We start from the raw sequence: 11,189 nt of genomic DNA, 5'->3' as shown, positions 1-11,189 counted from the left end.
ATACGTTTCCTGTAGTTCTTGACCTGGTTTGCACACATTTTAATCCATGATGGCGTCGTGTGTTACTAATGGTTTTCTTTGAGATTGTGGTCCCAGCTCTCTTCAGGTCATTGACCAGGTCCTGCCGTGTAGTTCTGGGCTGATCCCTCACCTTCCTCATGATCACTGATGCCCCACGAGGTGAGATCTTAGATGAAGCCCCAGACTGAGGGTGATTGACCGTCATCTTGAACTTCTTCCATTTTCTAATAATTGTTGCCTTCTCACCAAGCTGCTTGTCTATTTTCCTGTAGCTCATCCCAGCCTTGTGCAGGTCTACAATTTTATCCCTGATGTCCTTACACAGTTCTCTGGTCTTGGCCATTGTGGAGAGGATTGAGTGTGTGGACAGGTGTCTTTTATACAGGTAACGAGTGTCACGCCTTGGTCATTGTATTTTGTGTTTTTGTTATATGTTTGGGTAGGCCAGGGGCCTGTTGCACAAAAGTAGAATTAAGACATCCGGGATAAATGACTCAGCTGAGCTCAATGAAGCCAAAACATGTGCGTCCAGGCTTAATTGGTTGCACAAAGACCAAGCCAGGATGAGCAGACACGGATTCATTAAGCCAGGTGAAACCAATCCTGGATAGGTGCGCGCTCACGGCTCACTCAAATAGACCCCGCCACAGATCACAGATTAATTGATTTACCATGGCAACTAGAGCCGCGTACTTTTCCCAGTCGGAAGCACAAATCCTCATGGAGGCATACGAGGAGGTAAAAGATATAATTAAGAAGAAAGGCAACACCGCCACAGTGATAAAGCAAAGAGAAAAAGCGTGGCAAAGTATTGCAGACCGCCTGAATGCGTAAGTAGTGCACAATTACACACTCACCGCTCCGCTGAAACATCACAATTACAATTCAAATATTTAATTCACAGCTCCAAAAACGCAGTTGTACTGTAATTATGAAACGGTTAAATTTTTAATTGAAATGCACTGCAGATATGAGTGAAATTGTGTAAAGTAAGTCCATCACACTGTATAAAGCTATGATAAATTATTATTAAAGCCTTACATTATTATTTAACGTTACTACGCTCAGTACGGTTTAATCTTAGCCGTTGTACTCTGCTTCTTATGTTGTCCACCGTTTTTTTGTGTTTCTCCTGCTTTCATTAATGTAAAGCTGCTTTGACAGAATGAAACAATTGTGAAAAGTGCTATATAAATAAAATTTAATTGAATAAATAGATGAGCTATAATAATAATCACTTTAATTTATATAGCGCCGTTCAAAGGACCCAAAGTCGGTTGCTCACTGCACTGCAAAAATGTCTTTCTTACTTAGTGTTTTTGTCTTGTTTTCAGTAAAAAAAAAATATCTAAAAAACATCTTGAATATTTTCTTGAGCAAAATTACCTAGGAAAATAAGCAAAAAAATCTGCCAGTGAAACGAGAACTTTTCTAAAATTAAGTGTTTATGGAAAAAGTAAACTTATTTCAAGAGAATTTTTATTATATTGACATTTTTATTTGCTTGTTTTAAGCACACATTTACTTAAAGTTTATATTTTTTGTCTAAACTATACTTATTTTGCTAGATCATTTAGCAAATCAAGAAAATACATCTTTATTTAAGTTTTTTTTGTTGATATTTTTACTGAAAACAAGACAAAAATACCAAGTAATTTTTTGCAGTGTGACTCCATTAAATGTGTGTGTGTGTGTAGATTAAACATGAACGGGCCAAAACGGACATGGCAGCGGGTCAAAATCAAATACAAGAACATTCTGCAGAATGGTATGGTCCCTGACTAATATTTAACAAAGCACAAGCATATATTGTACCCAGAAGGTGCCTGCTCACACATTGTCTGTATTAGCAGTGAAAAAGAATACCCACAGACAAGGCACGGGTGGTGGGTCACCAAAGGCTGACCTTACCCCAGCAGAGGACATGGCCTTGGAGCTAAATAAAGGCAGGCCCGTCTTAGAGGGGATCCCTGGGGGGAAAGAGACGAGCATAGGTTCCTCCCAAGATGCCACCCGCTTCATTCAAGGTATGTCCTTCCATCTCTACATGGGATACCACCTCTGGCCTGCTCGCCTCCCTACCACTGAGGAAGTACAGCTCCCGCTCAGCCCAGTCAAAACTGTTCGCTGCTCTGGCCCCCCAATGGTGGAACAAACTCCCTCACGACGCCAGGACAGCGGAGTCAATCACCACCTTCCGGAGACACCTGAAACCCCACCTCTTTAAGGAATACCTAGGATAGGATAAGCATTCCCTCTCACCCCCCCCCTTTAAGATTTAGATGCACTATTGTAAAGTGACTGTTCCACTGGATGTCATAAGGTGAATGCACCAATTTGTAAGTCGCTCTGGATAAGAGCGTCTGCTAAATGACTTAAATGTAATGTAAATGTAAATGGATACAACCACATTCATATTGAATCAATTTGGATTGTCTGACTTTGGTTTACCTATTGCCTTGCAGTGTCTGGCAGCACTGTGTTCCTGTTAGAGCCACCAGCACAAGCACCAGACGATGCTGATCCAGTGAGTACTCCATCAAAGGCATACTGTAGGCCTGGCATGTCTTGTCTACTAGCTTCAATATGAATCCGATTAAATGTGATAGGGTGAAGGCCCCAGTGCAGCAGCAACAGCACATGATGGAGACGATGATGATGAGGAGGAGACCATCTCTCTGGATTCCAGAAGGCATGAGGTATCATGGTAAGACTGTGAAAGTACTATTTACTCTACAATGGTGAGGAGTCCTCATCAAAATCAAAAAATCTAATTTATTTTACAGGACCCAGATGCTATACAGTGGGAAAACCAGCCTGGCAACATAGTGCGTATTAATAAAAGGACACCACATCCTGCCAAATTCCAGCTGCGCTAATTGTATTGTGTTCACAGAGCTCACAAGCTATCAGAAAGTTGTATGGCAACCACCTCCGGCGCCAAATAGAACTGGCAGACATAGACATTCAGTACAAGAAGAAAAAGATGGAAAATCTTGCACTGGAGTCCGAAATAAAAAAAGAGGACAATTAGGAAACTGGACCTTGAAATAAAAAAACTTGAGAGGGAGGTGAGAGATGCCTTCAATGTACACTGTATGCTAACTGTAACACACATGTATTAATCATTATTTGTATTTCCTCCCCCAGCTCCAAGAAGATGACACAGCTCAAAATAAAAATTAGGTATATTCTCGTAAAGTCAAGTGAGCCATGACATATGAGCTCTTATTGTGAGCACACAGGACGGTGGCATCTTTCTAAGGTTTTTTTTATTTTCCCAGCAATCAGTACAACCAAGTCATCGTTATAAGGCATCGCCCTCTTTTGCCCACCCCCCCCAGCACCAGGTGTGGCCACTAGCCTATATGAAGGCCCAAAATTGTGTGTTCCTTTCTGCTCTGACAATGGCATGCCCATTCGTGCGAGATGTGGTGGATGAAGAAGCACTTGTGCTGAGGAGAGCCTTCAGGCGAGAAAGGGTCTTCAGGGACCGGTTGGACCCACTGGCCTTCCCTGACGACCATCTATATGAAAGATACAGGTTTTCTGCAGATGGCATCAGGTATCTATGCAGACTACTGGGTCCCAGGATTAAGCACCGCACTGCACGGAGCCATGCACTGAGTGTGGAGCAAATGGTTTGTGTGGCCTTGCGCTTTTTTGCTAGTGGAGCCTTCCTGTACTCAGTGGGGGATGCAGAACAGCTGAACAAGGCCACAATTTGACGCACAATAAGGAGTGTGTGTCTGGCTATCAAAGCATTAGCAGATGTCTTCATCTCCTTCCCTGGCCACAGAAGACTCTGTGACATCAAAGAGGAGTTCTATAGGATTGCAGGTAAGAGGATCTACAAATTACAGGACAACTGTTAACACATAGTAGGATACTCATTACTTTGTGTGACAGGTTTCCCCAATGTCATTGGTGCAGTGGACTGCACACACATAAGGATAAAAGCCCCCTCAGGTGCCCATGAGGCCGATTTTGTGAATAGGAAATCCTTTCACAGCATTAATGTTCAGGTGAACATAACTTTTTGATATTGTCCATTGACGAACACTCTGCATTGCCAGTGATGTGCATTGATTGGTGTAATATTCCTCATCTTATGATTTCAGATGGTCTGCAATGCTGACTGTATGATCAGCAATGTTGTGGCAAAATGGCCTGGCTCAGTCCATGACTCCAGAATCTTTCGGGCCTCTGAAATCTATCAGTGCCTATCACAAGGTAAGCCACACAACCCCTATTTATAACCATCATGGCTGTGTCAAGAATATCACTGTGTTTATGAGGTAGTAATGATGAGATTTTGTGTTGACAGGTGAATTCTCTGGTGTGTTGCTGGGAGACAGGGGGTATGGCTGCCAGCCTTTTCTCCTGACACCTTTCACAGACCCCCAGGAAGCACAGCAGGCCTACAACCATGCCCATGCCCATGCCAGGACCAGGGCCAGAGTTGAAATGACCTTTGGCCTCCTGAAGGCACGCTTTCACTGCCTTCACAAATTAAGGGTCAGCCCTGTTAGGGCATGTGATATTACTGTGGCTTGTGCTGTCCTCCACAATGTGGCCTGCCTGAGGAAGGAGAGGGCCCCCAGAGTGCCACCAGCCATGGACTGGGACAATCCGGCAATCTTCCCTGATGACGACAGTGGTCGGCTGCTGAGGGACCAATATGTGTTGAATTATTTTAGTTAGTATGTGTGCTTTCAATTTTGGTTAAATATGTCCTGCGGTGGCAGAGGAATTTGGGTTTTTTTGGGTTCGTTTTTTTACGAATTTGGCCTCTTATGATGTTTGTGCGGTATACTGTGTGTAATACAAGGCTGCAGGGAGGCTACTGCATCCATTCATTTGTCTGTTCAGTTGATGTGTATGGATTTGTCCTGCATTTATTTTAGTGTGCAGACATGCAGGGTGTGTTATATACAGACCTTTGAATGTGTTATGCAGGTGAAGGAGGACCCAAACGCGACTTAACAGAAACAGAGTTTATTAATGCTCAAAACCGAATAACTGAAATCCTCTAGATAGTAGAGGGGAAAACAACTGGAGAAGCGGCCACAGACTGCAGGTCGCTTCGGGTAGGCGCAGGCCGTAGTCAACTGAGACACCTGCTCACACGCAGCGTCTGAAGAAGGCACAAAACACGACAGGACAGGGTGATACACAATCACGGCAAAAAACACGACAGGACAGGGCGAAACGCAATTACAGCATGGAATACAAAACAAGGAACCGATGGAACAGGAACGGATCACAAAGGAATAAATAGGGAGTCTAATCAGGGGAAAGGATCGGGAACAGGTGTGGGAAGACTAAATGATGATTAGGGGAATAGGAACAGCTGGGAGCAGGAACGGAACGACAGAGAGAAGAGAGAGCGAGAGAGTGAAAGGGGGAGGGGGAGAGAGGGATAGAACCAAACAAGACCAGCAGAGGGAAACGAATAGCATGGGGAGCACAGGGACAAGACATGACAATAAATGACAAACATGACAGTACCCCCCACTCACCGAGCGCCTCCTGGCGCACTCGAGGAGGAATCCTGGCGGCAACGGAGGAAATCATCGATGAGCGAACGGTCCAGCACGTCCCGAGACGGAACCCAACTCCTCTCCTCAGGACCGTAACCCTCCCAATCCACTAGGTATTGGTGACCCCGTCCCCGAGAACGCATGTCCATAATTTTATGTACCTTGTAAATAGGTGCGCTCTCGACAAGGACGGGAGGGGGGAGGGAAGACGAACGGGGTGCGAAGAAAGGGCTTAACACAGGAGACATGGAAGACAGGATGGACGCGACGAAGATGTCGCGGAAGAAGCAGTCGCACAGCGACTGGATTGACGACCTGGGAGACACGGAACGGACCAATGAACCGCGGAGTCAACTTACGAGAAGCTGTCGTAAGAGGAAGGTTGCGAGTGGAAAGCCACACTCTCTGGCCGCAACAATACCTTGGACTCTTAATCCTGCGTTTATTGGCGGCTCTCACCGTCTGTGCCCTGTAACGGCAAAGTGCAGACCTCACCCTCCTCCAGGTGCGCTCACAACGTTGGACAAACGCTTGAGCGGAGGGAACGCTGGACTCGGCAAGCTGGGATGAGAACAGAGGAGGCTGGTAACCCAGACTACTCTGAAACGGAGATAACCCGGTAGCAGACGAAGGAAGCGAATTGTGAGCGTATTCTGCCCAGGGGAGCTGTTCTGCCCAAGACGCAGGGTTCCTGAAAGAAAGGCTGCGTAGTATGCGACCAATCGTCTGATTGGCCCTCTCTGCTTGACCGTTAGACTGGGGATGAAACCCGGAAGAGAGACTGACGGACGCACCAATCAAACGACAGAACTCCCTCCAAAACTGTGACGTGAATTGCGGACCTCTGTCTGAAACGGCGTCTAACGGGAGGCCATGAATTCTGAATACATTCTCAATAATGATTTGTGCCGTCTCCTTAGCGGAAGGAAGTTTAGCGAGGGGAATGAAATGTGCCGCCTTAGAGAACCTATCGACAACCGTCAGAATCACAGTCTTCCCCGCAGACAAAGGCAGACCGGTAATGAAGTCTAAGGCAATGTGAGACCATGGTCGAGAAGGAATGGGGAGCGGTCTGAGACGACCGGCAGGAGGAGAGTTACCCGACTTAGTCTGCGCGCAGTCCGAACAGGCAGCCACGAAACGGCGCGTGTCACGCTCCTGAGTCGGCCACCAAAAGCGCTGGCGAATAGACGCAAGAGTACCTCGAACACCGGGATGACCCGCTAACTTGGCAGAGTGAGCCCACTGAAGAACAGCCAGACGAGTGGAAACAGGAACGAAAAGGAGGTTACTAGGACAAGCGCGCGGCGACGCAGTGTGCGTGAGTGCTTGCTTAACCTGTCTTTCAATTCCCCAGACTGTTAACCCGACAACACGCCCATAAGGAAGAATCCCTCGGGATCAGTAGAAGCCACAGAAGAACTAAACAGACGGGATAAGGCATCAGGCTTGGTGTTCTTGCTACCCGGACGGTAAGAAATCACAAACTCGAAACGAGCGAAAAACAACGCCCAACGAGCTTGACGGGCATTAAGTCGTTTGGCAGAACGGATGTACTCAAGGTTCTTATGGTCTGTCCAAACGACAAAAGGAACGGTCGCCCCTCCAACCACTGTCGCCATTCGCCTAGGGCTAAGCGGATGGCGAGCAGTTCACGGTTACCCACATCATAGTTGCGCTCAGATGGCGACAGGCGATGAGAAAAATAAGCGCAAGGATGAACCTTATCGTCAGACTGGAAGCGCTGGGATAGAATGGCTCCCACGCCTACCTCTGAAGCGTCAACCTCGACAATGAATTGTCTAGTGACGTCAGGAGTAACGAGGATAGGAGCGGACGTAAAACGTTCTTTTAGAAGATCAAAAGCTCCCTGGGCGGAACCGGACCACTTAAAACACGTCTTGACAGAAGTAAGAGCTGTGAGAGGGGCAGCAACTTGACCGAAATTACGAATGAAACGCCGATAGAAATTAGCGAAACCTAAAAAGCGCTGCAACTCGACACGTGACCTTGGAACGGGCCAATCACTGACAGCTTGGACCTTAGCGGAATCCATCTGAATGCCTTCAGCGGAAATAACGGAACCGAGAAAAGTAACGGAGGAGACATGAAAAGAGCACTTCTCAGCCTTTACATAGAGACAATTCTCTAAAAGGCGCTGTAGAACACGTCGAACGTGCTGAACATGAATCTCGAGTGACGGAGAAAAAAATCAGGATATCGTCAAGATAGACAAAAACGAAAATGTTCAGCATGTCTCTCAGAACATCATTAACTAATGCCTGAAAAACAGCTGGCGCATTGGCGAGACCGAACGGCAGAACCCGGTACTCAAAATGCCCTAACGGAGTATTAAACGCCGTTTTCCACTCGTCCCCCTCTCTGATGCGCACGAGATGGTAAGCGTTACGAAGGTCCAACTTAGTAAAGCACCTGGCTCCCTGCAGAATCTCGAAGGCTGATGACATAAGGGGAAGCGGATAACGATTCTTAACCGTTATGTCATTCAGCCCTCGATAATCCACGCAGGGGCGCAGAGTACCGTCCTTCTTCTTAACAAAAAGAACCCCGCCCCGGCCGGAGAGGAAGAAGGCACTATGGTACCGGCGTCAAGAGACACAGACAAATAATCCTCGAGAGCCTTACGTTCGGGAGCCGACAGAGAGTATAGTCTACCTCGAGGAGGAGTGGTCCCCGGAAGGAGATCAATACTACAATCATACGACCGGTGAGGAGGAAGGGAGTTGGCTCGGGACCGACTGAAGACCGTGCGCAGATCATGATATTCCTCCGGCACTCCTGTCAAATCGCCAGGTTCCTCCTGAGAAGTAGGGACAGAAGAAACGGGAGGGATGGCAGACATTAAACACTTCACATGACAAGAAACGTTCCAGGATAGGATAGAATTACTAGACCAATTAATAGAAGGATTATGACATACTAGCCAGGGATGACCCAAAACAACAGGTGTAAACGGTGAACGGAAAATCAAAAAAGAAATAGTCTCACTGTGGTTACCAGATACTGTGAGGGTTAAAGGTAGTGTCTCAAATCTGATACTGGGAAGATGACTACCATCTAAGGCGAACATGGGCGTAGGCTTATCTAACTCTCTGAAAGGAATGTCATGTTTCCGAACCCATGCTTCGTCCATGAAACAACCCTCAGCCCCAGAGTCTATCAAGGCACTACATGTAGCGCCCGAACCGGTCCAGCGTAGGTGGACCGACAAAGTAGTACAGGACTTTGATGGAGAGACTTGAGTAGTTGCGCTCACCTGTAGCCCTCCGCTTACAGATGAGCTCTGGCTTTTACTGGGCATGAATTAACGAAATGTCCAGCAACTCCACAATAGAGGCACAGGCGGTTGGTGATCCTCCGTTCCCTCTCCTTATTCGAGATGCGAATCCCTCCCAGCTGCATGGGCTCAGTCTCAAAGCCAGAGGGGGAGATGGCTGCGATGCGGAGCAGGGAAACACCGTTGATGCGAGCTCTCTTCCACGAGCCCGGTGACGAAGATCTACCCGTCGTTCTATGCGGATGGCGAGAGCAATCAAAGAGTCCACATCTGAAGGAACCTCCGGGAGAGAATCTCATCCTTAACCACAGCGTGGAGTCCCTCCAGAAAACGAGCGAGCAGCGCCGGCTCGTTCCACTCACTAGAGGCAGCAAGAGTGCGAAACTCAATGGAATAATCCGTTATGGACCGTTCACCTTGGCATAAGGAAGCCAGGGCCCTAGAAGCCTCCCCACCAAAAACTGAACGGTCAAAAACCCGAATCATCTCCTCTTTAAAGTTCTGGAAATCGTTAGAGCAAACAGCCCTTGCCTCCCAGATAGCTGTGCCCCATTCTCGAGCCCGGCCAGTGAGGAGTGAGATGACGTAAGCAACCCGAGCTCTCTCTCTAGAGTATGTGTTGGGTTGGAGAGAGAACACAATCTCACACTGCGTGAGAAAGGAGCGGCACTCAGTGGGCTGCCCGGAGTAGCAAGGTGGGTTATTAACCCTAGGTTCTGGAGGCTCGGCAGGCCAGGAAGTAACAGGTGGCACGAGACGTAGACTCTGGAACTGTCCAGAGAGGTCGGAAACCTGAGCAGCCAGGTTTTCCACGGCCTGGCGAGCAGCGGACAATTCCTGCTCGTGTCTGCCGAGCATGGCTCCTTGGATCTCGACGGCAGTGTAACGAGCGTCAGAAGTCGCTGGGTCCATTCTTGGATCGGTTCCTTCTGTTATGCAGGTGAAGGAGGACCCAAACGCGACTTAACAGAAACAGAGTTTATTAATGCTCAAAACCGAATAACTGAAATCCTCTAGATAGTAGAGGGAAAACAACTGGAGAAGCGGCCACAGACTGCAGGTCGCTTCGGGTAGGCGCAGGCCGTAGTCAACTGAGACACCTGCTCACACGCAGCGTCTGAAGAAGGCACAAAACACGACAGGACAGGGTGATACACAATCACGGCAAAAACACGACAGGACAGGGCGAAACGCAATTACAGCATGGAATACAAAACAAGGAACCGATGGAACAGGAACGGATCACAAAGGAATAAATAGGGAGTCTAATCAGGGGAAAGGATCGGGAACAGGTGTGGGAAGACTAAATGATGATTAGGGGAATAGGAACAGCTGGGAGCAGGAACGGAACGACAGAGAGAAGAGAGAGCGAGAGAGTGAAAGGGGAAGGGGGAGAGAGAGGGATAGAACCAAACAAGACCAGCAGAGGGAAACGAATAGCATGGGGAGCACAGGGACAAGACATGACAATAAATGACAAACATGACAGAATGTGTATGTATCATTTTGTATAATATGCTTGGATTCTGTGCTTTCCATCTTGTAGAGTCACTGTGACTTCAGTTTCGAAAGGAGCTGATGGTTTACCTGCTTTGTTTTGTCCTTATTCAATAAAGGAACATAATGTTACACATTGTGTTTTTATATTCATATGGAATGTGTATTTGTTTATATGACAGAGTACTAGGGCCACACTGAAGAAAAAGGATAAAGTCATAAATTTATGAGGCTGGTTCTTTCTGCAGAAAAGCTACATATTGTTTTTACAGTTTTGATACTTATGACAATGTGATACTTAATATTCTGGCACATCAGCATGTCTTTGTTTATGAAACCATACTGAAGTACAATTTCACGAAATGCCCCGCATCTGTCATTTTAACAACTGTCCTCCTTTAAATCAACTGGTTACAATATTATGACTTGTCTTTTTTTTCTCCCTCTGTGGCCCTAATATTCTATCATTTTATATATAGTCTATGGGAAACTGTAAATTATCTAATGATAGCAACATCTAAAAATCATTTTTTATCCAAAATCATTGAAATTAATGATCACAAACGTTTAAATAATGACAGTGGGTCTAGTTATATGTGATAACAATGTATAGTGAGCAGTGAAATAACTATTGGTTTCCATTTGTGGTGACTGCTGACTGACATTAGGGATGAGATTAAATAGATCCTGGAATTTAGCCTGGTCTGGAGCAGGCTAGCTCCACAGAATAAATCTCCATGGTAATTTATACCATAACATATCCTCCTGCCCCCTATCCATCTTTAGTGCAACCGGATTACGGATCAATTGAGCCAGGATCACCAAGATAT

The 11,189-nt window shown here is 46.7% G+C and overlaps 1 pseudogene; it reads left to right on the top strand.

Moving 5' to 3' along the window:
- The first annotated feature begins 833 nt into the window (after positions 1–833).
- LOC123994383 lies at positions 834–10,512 on the top strand (annotated as a pseudogene).
- The last annotated feature ends 677 nt before the right edge of the window (positions 10,513–11,189 follow it).

The sequence above is a fragment of the Oncorhynchus gorbuscha genome, linkage group LG14 (assembly GCF_021184085.1).
Source record: "Oncorhynchus gorbuscha isolate QuinsamMale2020 ecotype Even-year linkage group LG14, OgorEven_v1.0, whole genome shotgun sequence".
In the NCBI taxonomy this organism is placed as follows: Eukaryota; Metazoa; Chordata; class Actinopteri; order Salmoniformes; family Salmonidae; genus Oncorhynchus; species Oncorhynchus gorbuscha.
This window is presented reverse-complemented; position numbering and strand designations above follow the sequence as displayed.